This window comes from Pseudophryne corroboree, chromosome 2 (genome assembly GCF_028390025.1).
Source record: "Pseudophryne corroboree isolate aPseCor3 chromosome 2, aPseCor3.hap2, whole genome shotgun sequence".
Taxonomy (NCBI): Eukaryota; Metazoa; Chordata; class Amphibia; order Anura; family Myobatrachidae; genus Pseudophryne; species Pseudophryne corroboree.
The window spans coordinates 425,840,254-425,850,506 of record NC_086445.1 but is presented as its reverse complement, the minus strand read 5'-3'; the positions used below and the strand labels follow the sequence as shown (position 1 = coordinate 425,850,506).

General features: G+C 39.2%; 2 pseudogenes; both read right to left on the bottom strand.

Moving 5' to 3' along the window:
• Positions 1-563: 563 nt before the first annotated feature.
• LOC135054383 (5S ribosomal RNA) lies at positions 564-682 on the bottom strand (annotated as a pseudogene).
• Positions 683-7,487: 6,805 nt separating this feature from the next.
• Positions 7,488-7,606, bottom strand: LOC135053037 (5S ribosomal RNA; annotated as a pseudogene).
• Positions 7,607-10,253: the final 2,647 nt, after the last annotated feature.

The following is a 10,253-nucleotide window of genomic DNA, read 5'->3' as shown; positions in this document are numbered from 1 at the left end:
AAGTCCCTATTGGTGGTGCGCCCAGAGCCAGAAAGCACAAGTACTAGCAAAGGGAGAGAAAGAAAGCTCTTGTGTGGGCGCACTCTTGAAAAAAACAGAAAAATGTTTTTTATTGTTCAGTTATTAGTAAGAAATGTTAAAATTTATATTTATTGATCATAAGTTAAAAAATTACCCCTCTATGATCCAAGGAAAAGTGTAAACATAAGAAAGACATGAGAAAATATGATATAATATAAAAATGTTCTGGTCTGTTAATCACATGAGAAGGATTAGAAAGGCTGCAGACACTTAATAGTCTAACACCCGTTTCTCCTGACCAGTACAGATAATCTGTATTAATGAGACCGACCAAGGAGGTCAGAATGTCTTGGAAAAAAACACTGAAATCGAGTTAATACCAAGCATTTATTATTCACCTATTTATTTGATGTTACGCAGAATTAGAAATATCTGTGTTGATATGACCTGAACGCAGAAAAAGTAAAGAAAGTTATTGAAAGAACAAGTAGTGGTGATACTGCTGTTGGTGTCCACCCTTCGGAAGAAGGGGAATAGTCCCTACTCTGCAACACCAGGTATTCCCAGCGAGTCTCCTCTCAAGGTACTGACCCGGCCCAACGCTGTTTCGCTTCCAAGATCAGACGAGATCGGGCATTAGCAGCGTGGTATGGTAGTAGAGAGGGTATCTACCAATGAGAGTGCACCTATATAGAGATGGTAGAGTAAAGATTTAGAAAGATAGTCATATAGTGTGTAGATCTGCTTTCCACGTTAGGCGGGGTGAAACAATTGTCACTCAGTGACAAGGTGCACCCTGGATCGTGAATGAGAGTCTACAGAAAATAGTAAGTAGTGAAAGGAAAAAAGGTTTTAACACTTCTAGAATTATACTAGTGGTCGCTAACCCTGGCGGGAGACCACGTCACAAGGTATACAGCGTCAGGTAAGTTAGTACATGTAAATATCATTCACATATATATTCCTTTTTTGAGCAAAGCATCATTACTTTGAAAAACAACCTAACAGGTATAGCACACTGTATAGGAAGGAGAATAAACGATGTATGAATAATCTGCAATTTATGGGGTTATAGGGCTATATTATGCACAGAAAATCCAAATTAATTGGCTTGCAGTGTTAATTGATGTATCAAAAAGAAAAGTCACCTCTTGCAGTGATATTGGTCTGCAATGTATGTGATTATTATTATGCGAGAAAAAAATCTCAAATATATAACATGCAGTATTAGATAGTGTGCCAAGAAGTGATAAGCATATATGTTAATAATACTGGCATGCGATATGTAGAATTATAATACTGAAATATGCACAAAAATCACAACTGCTTAAACGTGCAATGAATATGCCCAATGCACCTATAGAGAATAGAATTCAAACTTCAATTGTAAATGGAAGATTGCAGCTAGAAAGGTGATACTCAAAATGTCAGGGTCCGGAGATAGGTGATAATGCAGGATCCTCCAAGGACAGGTCCCTTGCTGTGATCCGTGGAAAACGCGTTTCGCCCGTTGGGCTTGTTCACTTCCGGGATCTCATGGTCGATACTGTGTGCGGGGTTTAAAAGCCCTGCTAATGTTAGGTAGCAGCCAATGGGTTATGCGTATCCAAATCGTAATGGGGGAAGAAGTATAGAGGTTCCCATGGAGACGCGGGAGACCAAATGAAAAACGGGTTGGTGACGCATCCCAGCCAATCAGAGCATGGGTGTGTCAAATGACGTAGTATGTAGGCGGACTAAGGGGGAGGCTCGTGGGCATGGGTAATCTAATTGGAGCAATAGGGAAGGCCTAAGAGCAGGGAAGACGATGGCGCCATGTTCGATATGGGATTGCCCAGAGTGCATCCTATTATCGAGCATACACTGATGAGAAAGAAAGGTATATAAAGGAAAAATAAAATAAAAATAAAAAACCTTGATATTGAATCTGACAGTGCTAAATTGCTAACAAAGTATAATGAGAAAAACATTATTAATTAAGTATGTAACACTGCGGAACGGGCGAAGAGTATGAAAAAGTCCATAGGCACCGGAAGCAAATAAGATAGTGATATATCTTGATCAATCAGGGTATTAATGCCACTTATTCAATTGGCCTGTGAAAAATATGCTAGTATGTTGAAAAAATAATAAAGCCTGGCTCCATACTATGCAGGAGGAAGTTGATCACTGCATTAGATACTATAGCGCCATATTGGAAGAGGGCAAAACTGCCAGAACTGATAAAAATAAATACTATTAAAAAGGAAAAAATAATAAAATGTTGTTGAACACAAGGGTATGTTGGTGTCCAGACTAGAGGTGAAATCCCAGTGGTGCGTGAACTATGACGCATCCTGGGATGGGAAAATTTATAGGTAATGGTTGCTAAGGGGTGAAAAAAATAAAAAAATAAAAAAAAAAAAAAAATATATAAAAATGAAACAAAAAAATATATATGCATAGATATATAAAATTATGTAGGCAAAGTGTAGAATACAAATGAGAGAGCGGGGAGGGAAGGGAAATACGGGAGGAATGGGATTGGGACGGAAGTTGAGGAAAACAGTGGGATATGCCATTGAAACCAGGTGAAGAAAAAAAAAAGGGTTGAAAAAGTGAAGTGTGTACAGGTAATTGGTGCTGAAAGGGTAGGGAAGAAGGGGATGGGGGGTGGGAAAGGGAGGTGTTACTGGTAGCAGTGAATTTAAGTGAAGGTCTGGGAAAATGGGAGATGTGTGCTAATAGAGATGGTGAGGATGTGGGTATGCTGGTTGCGTGAATGATGTTGGATTGTGCTAAATATGGTTGTGATATAGATTATGATATTTTTATACATGGCACTAAAACAGTAAGGTGGATAAGGTTAATATAGGTAGACAAAGGGGATGGGGGCTACGGTGAGATCCTAGATCCCCTATTTGTATTGAATACAAAGGATAATATTACATAAAATTAAATCTCTAAAAGGAGGAGAAGGAAATGAAATGCTAAGAGGAACACAGAGGGAGGATTTGATGTTAGGTGCACTAGGAATAGTGGAGTGTCACATGTATAAAGAAATACTAGTGGATAATTGAAAAAAGTGAGAAGGTGAACAGGGGAAAGTGTAGTAGAAAAAATTGAAGAAACCTGCGGAAAAGTGATAATTTAGTGACGTGAAAAACCTATTGCAAAATATTGTGAATTAGTTGGTCATGCTGAGGAAAGGGAGATATTATTAAAAGAAGAGAGGGGTTGGATATACTGGTCAAATTGATATGGAAGCATGTATGTATGGTATGTATTGACGATTGACACTATGGAGTTATTGAGGCATGATGAGATGAGAAATGAAGGAAATATGTAGTAAATTAATGGGAGTATAGAAGATATTGTAAATTAGGCAAGATTATAAAAATGCACCATAATTTATATTTTCATTCAGTCCAAGTGGTCTGAGACTCCCAAGGCGAAAAATCCATTTGCTCTCTTTTTTGTATAATTCTTTGGTCATATCGCCTCCTCGTATGCCCAAGTTAATGCGATCTAAGCCAAAGACTTTCAATTCCTTAGTTGATCCATTGTGTTGATGGTGAAAATGTTTGGCAACCGTGGTAAGTTGTTTCATTCGTGCCAGATCCTTAGATGCATTTCGAATATTTCCAATGTGTTCCAGGACCCTCTCTTTCAATTTGCGTGTAGTCATGCTGACATATTTCACATTACAACTGCAAGTGATGCAGTAAATTACTGCTTGTGTATTACAATTAAAAAAGTGACGTAGCTTGGTTAATTGGCCATATTTGTCTGTGACTGTGTTGGTTTGCAGTATGTGTATGTACGACTTACATTGGCCGCACGGAAAGGAGCCTGTTGTCACTGGCTTCCTGCGTATTGAAGTTAGCAGATGGCTCCGAACTAATTGGTCTTTGATGTTTCTAGATCTGCGCCAGCTCATCTGTACCGTGGGGCCCACAATGGGAGATAAATCCGGATCCATCTGAAGTATAGGAAGGTGTTTGGTTATGGTATCCTTGAGCATTCTCCATTCGGGGCAAAATGTTCCTATAAATCTGATAGTCTCTTCATTTTCCGGTGTTGCCTTCTTAGGACCAAAGATTAAGTGATCCCTCTTAATCGATGTGGTAGCCTGATAGGCTCGTTTGAGTGACCGTTTGCTATATCCTCTGGCATGAAGTCGATTAGTAAGTTCCCAGCTCTTGGTTTTGTAGACGTGGTCCTCGGAGCAGTTACGCCTTAGCCTGAGATATTCTCCTTTGGGTATATTCTCAATAGTCGGAGGGAAATGTGAACTAGTTTGGAGAAGGAGACTGTTGGTTGCAGTCTCCTTCCGGTATAACTCTGTTTCCAAATAGCCCGTGTGAGATCTATAGATATCTAGGTCAAGAAACGGAACCCTGTCTGAGCTGATGGTGTGGGTCAACCTGATATTCAAATCATTGGTATTAAGTAATCCAATGAATTCCATTAATAGATCCCTTTCTCCGTTCCAGATAACGAAAACGTCATCAATATACCTCAACCACAATTCCACATGTATGGTGTATCTTTCATTTCCTGCGTTAAAGACATAAAAGTTTTCCCACCATCCCAAAAACAAATTGGCGTAAGTGGGAGCGCATGCTGCGCCCATTGCGGTTCCCCTTATTTGCAGGAAAAATTGATCCTGGAATACAAAGTAGTTTTTTGAAAGGACAAAATCAAGCAATAACAGGAGAAAAGTCGAAAAATCACTAGCTCCTCCTTGGTCCAAAAAGTATTTTACAGCTGTGATACCTTGGTGGTGATTAATGCTCGTGTAGATTGCTTCTACATCTAAAGTTACCAATAGGAGATTTTCTTCATAGTGTATATTATGAATTTTACGTAGTAAGTCCGCTGTATCCTGCAAATAAGAGGGTAGAGAAAGGACAAATTCACGAAGATGAAGATCCAAAAATCGACTTGGTTGTTCCAGGAGTCCACCGTTACCAGACATAATCGGTCTTCCAGGTGGTACAGAGGCATCTTTGTGTACTTTGGGAAGTAAGTAAAAGGTGGGTGTTTTCGGATTCTGGGTTGTTAAATATTTTTGCTCTGGTTTGGTGATGGTGCCTTGTGTTGCCGCATGTTGTATTATAGAATTGTAAGAATTCACAAATCTGATGGTTGGGTCACTAAGAACTTTCTTATAGCAGGAGGTGTTATGAAGTTGCCGGTAAGCCTCAGTGATATACATATCTCGTGGCCAAAGTACGATATTACCGCCTTTATCAGATGGTTTGAAGATGACATCATGCCAGGTTTCCAATTCCTGTAGGGCTTTGTGCTCATTGAATTTTAGATTGGAAAGGAAATGATGAAGGCCATGTCGGCTTTGGGCGTAAATTTCATCAAATTCTTTGGAAACTCTGTTCAGAAACACCTTAATCTCTGGGTTATTATTATCAGGAGGAAAGAACGTGGATTTGGGCCTACACTGGGGCCTATAGGTAGCTGGTGCATCCATGCTTGATTCGGCCTGTAATTCTTCCAAATCACGAATGGCATTGAGATCATCAGAGGTGAGGTCGGGATCAGCGATATTCTCTGATTGTCTACCTTGCTGTTTGGAGAAGAATTTTTTTTAGAAGGAGCTTCCTCCCGAACAGTCTCAAATCCTTTCCCCATGAAAAACGATTGAACGACTGGGATGGTGAAAAGGAGAGTCCCTTAGTAAGTACTGCCATGTGATCTGGGGAGAGGGATCTAGTAGATAGATTGATAACTTGTAGTGAGCTGGAGTTATTAGAATCTATCTCACTGTTTTTCTCTGATGGGCTGGGTAACATGCTGTCCTTGTGATATCCCAATCCGAGTTTCGTCCGTCGTTTCTCCTTTCTCCCTCTCCTGGTTTTCCTCGTGTTCTGATGCGGCCTCTTGGTCTCTGACCTGAGCTAAAAAAACGAGGATGGAAGTTGTCAATTTCCTCCTGATTCTCAAAAGTTTCACTGGCTGAATCACCGCTGGTAGAGGATTCAAATTCTGAGAAAGTAGGATCTTCCCTCTATTTTCGGTTTCTACTGAGGGATGTGGGGTTCCACCTGAAAATATCTCTTCTCGCAAAATCCTGTTTGTCTCGAATGAATTTAGTCCGTTTGCGATCCACTATCGTTTGTTCATATAGATCAATTTCTTTTTATGTTTATCAAAGGCTGCTTGAAAAGGCAGATCTTTCTCCCAGGTTTCCAAAGCCTTTCCAATTTCATCTATCTCTTTCTCAACTTGATCTAATAAAAGAGTGTCGTGTTTAACCAAAAGGTGAAGTAATTCATTGAAACACTTTAGTAATGCTGCTTCCCATTCACTCTTCAGGTTCTCACTGGCAAGAGGGAAGGAGGGAAATATCTTGGGTCTAAGGCCACGAGGTACAATCTTATATTTAATGTAATTTTCTAATGTGGTAACATCCCATGATAGGCGTACCCTCTTCTGTAAATTTTTCTGTAATTTAGAAAAAGAGGTGCGCCAATCTGAGTTGGGAGAGGTGTATTCGTAGGTATCTGAGAAAGGATCCGAGATATTAGTATTCGGACGTTTGGATAATTCTGTTTTTAATGAAAAAGTGGACATATTACATGCAAAAAGGCCTGTTGGGAAGATTTATATCCTTTAATTCAGTTCTGATCAATTGAAAAGCCAAGGAAATGGGCGGTACAAGCTGCATAAAATGAGGTGGCTGCTAAAAAGGATCAGAGGGGGAGTGTATTCAAATAACTAGAAAAGGAAATAATCAAGAAGCCGTGCTACAGTCAGAGGCTGTATTTACCCTACAGCATAGACGGTTACTATTGAACAAAGAGAGCGACCGTGCACTGGTATATAATAAATTTCAAAGATTATAAGAAACCAAAAATTGGACAGTTGTATTGTTGGAAAGGAGTAAATTAAACCTTTCAATTAAAGTCCCTATTGGTGGTGCGCCCAGAGCCAGAAAGCACAAGTACTAGCAAAGGGAGAGAAAGAAAGCTCTTGTGTGGGCGCACTCTTGAAAAAAACAGAAAAATGTTTTTTATTGTTCAGTTATTAGTAAGAAATGTTAAAATTTATATTTATTGATCATAAGTTAAAAAATTACCCCTCTATGATTCAAGGAAAAGTGTAAACATAAGAAAGACATGAGAAAATATGATATAATATAAAAATGTTCTGGTCTGTTAATCACATGAGAAGGATTAGAAAGGCTGCAGACACTTAATAGTCTAACACCCATTTCTCCTGACCAGTACAGATAATCTGTATTAATGAGACCGACCAAGGAGGTCAGAATGTCTTGGAAAAAACCACTGAAATCGAGTTAATACCAAGCATTTATTATTCACCTATTTATTTGATGTTACGCAGAATTAGAAATATCTGTGTTGATATGACCTGAACGCAGAAAAAGTAAAGAAAGTTATTGAAAGAACAAGTAGTGGTGATACTGCTGTTGGTGTCCACCCTTCGGAAGAAGGGGAATAGTCCCTACTCTGCAACACCAGGTATTCCCAGGGAGTCTCCTCTCAAGGTACTGACCCGGCCCAACGCTGTTTCGCTTCCAAGATCAGACGAGATCGGGCATTAGCAGCGTGGTATGGTAGTAGAGAGGGTATCTACCAATGAGAGTGCACCTATATAGAGATGGTAGAGTAAAGATTTAGAAAGATAGTCATATAGTGTGTAGATCTGCTTTCCACGTTAGGCGGGGTGAAACAATTGTCACTCAGTGACAAGGTGTACCCTGGATCGTGAATGAGAGTCTACAGAAAATAGTAAGTAGTGAAAGGAAAAAAGGTTTTAACACTTCTAGAATTATACTAGTGGTCGCTAACCCTGGCTGGAGACCACGTCACAAGGTATACAGCGTCAGGTAAGTTAGTACATGTAAATATCATTCACATATATATTCCTTTTTTGAGCAAAGCATCATTACTATGAAAAACAACCTAACAGGTATAGCACACTGTATAGGAAGGAGAATAAACGATGTATGAATAATCTGCAATTTATGGGGTTATAGGGCTATATTATGCACAGAAAATCCAAATTAATTGGCTTGCAGTGTTAATTGATGTATCAAAAAGAAAAGTCACCTCTTGCAGTGATATTGGTCTGCAATGTATGTGATTATTATTATGCGAGAAAAAAATCTCAAATATATAACATGCAGTATTAGATAGTGTGCCAAGAAGTGATAAGCATATATGTTAATAATACTGGCATGCGATATGTAGAATTATAATACTGAAATATGCACAAAAATCACAACTGCTTAAACATGCAATGAATATGCCCAATGCACCTATAGAGAATAGAATTCAAACTTCAATTGTAAATGGAAGATTGCAGCTAGAAAGGTGATACTCAAAATGTCAGGGTCCGGAGATAGGTGATAATGCAGGATCCTCCAAGGACAGGTCCCTTGCTGTGATCCGTGGAAAACGCGTTTCGCCCGTTGGGCTTGTTCACTTCCGGGATCTCATGGTCGATACTGTGTGCGGGGTTTGAAAGCCCTGCTAATGTTAGGTAGCAGCCAATGGGTTATGCGTATCCAAATCGTAATGGGGGAAGAAGTATAGAGGTTCCCATGGAGACGCGGGAGACCAAATGAAAAACGGGTTGGTGACGCATCCCAGCCAATCAGAGCATGGGTGCGTCAAATGACGTAGTATGTAGGCGGACTAAGGGGGAGGCTTGTGGGCATGGGTAATCTAATTGGAGCAATAGGGAAGGCCTAAGAGCAGGGAAGACGATGGCGCCATGTTCGATATGGGATTGCCCAGAGTGCCTCCTATTATCGAGCATACACTGATGAGAAAGAAAGGTATATAAAGGAAAAATAAAATAAAAATCAAAAACCTTGATATTGAATCTGACAGTGCTAAATTGCTAACAAAGTATAATGAGAAAAACATTATTAATTAAGTATGTAACACTGCGGAACGGGCGAAGAGTATGAAAAAGTCCATAGGCACCGGAAGCAAATAAGATAGTGATATATCTTGATCAATCATGGTATTAATGCCACTTATTCAATTGGCCTGTGAAAAATATGCTAGTATGTTGAAAAAATAATAAAGCCTGGCTCCATACTATGCAGGAGGAAGTTGATCACTGCATTAGATACTATAGCGCCATATTGGAAGAGGGCAAAACTGCCAGAACTGATAAAAATAAATACTATTAAAAAGGAAAAAATAATAAAATGTTGTTGAACACAAGGGTATGTTGGTGTCCAGACTAGAGGTGAAATCCCAGTGGTGCGTGAACTATGACGCATCCTGGGATGGGAAAATTTATAGGTAATGGTTGCTAAGGGGTGGAAAAAAAATATATATAAAAATGAAACAAAAAAATATATATGCATAGATATATAAAATTATGTAGGCAAAGTGTAGAATCCAAATGAGAGAGCGGGGAGGGAAGGGAAATAGGGGAGGAATGGGATTGGGATGGAAGTTGAGGAAAACAGTGGGATATGCCATTGAAACCAGGTGAAGAAAAAAAAAAAAAAAAGGTTGAAAAAGTGAAGTGTGTACAGGTAATTGGTGCTGAAAGGGTGGGAAAGGGAGGTGTTACTGGTAGCAGTGAATTTAAGTGAAGGTCTGGGAAAATGGGAGATGTGTGCTAATAGAGATGGTGAGGATGTGGGTATGCTGGTTGCGTGAATGATGTTGGATTGTGCTAAATATGGTAGTGATATAGATTATGATATTTTTATACATGGCACTAAAACAGTAAGGTGGATAAGGTTAATATAGGTAGACAAAGGGGATGGGGGCTACGGTGAGATCCTAGATCCCCTATTTGTATTGAATACAAAGGATAATATTACATAAAATTAAATCTCTAAAAGGAGGAGAAGGAAATGAAATGCTAAGAGGAACACAGAGGGAGGATTTGATGTTAGGTGCACTAGGAATAGTGGAGTGTCACATGTATAAAGAAATACTAGTGGATAATTGAAAAAAGTGAGAAGGTGAACAGGGGAAAGTGTAGTAGAAAAAATTGAAGAAACCTGCGGAAAAGTGATAATTTAGTGACGTGAAAAACCTATTGCAAAATATTGTGAATTAGTTGGTCATGCTGAGGGAAGGGAGATATTATTAAATGAAGAGAGGGGTTGGATATACTGTTCAAATTGATATGGAAGCATGTAAATATGGTATGTATTGACGATTGACACTATGGAGTTATAGAGGCATGATGAGATGAGAAATGAAGGAAATATGTAGTAAATTAATGGGAGTATA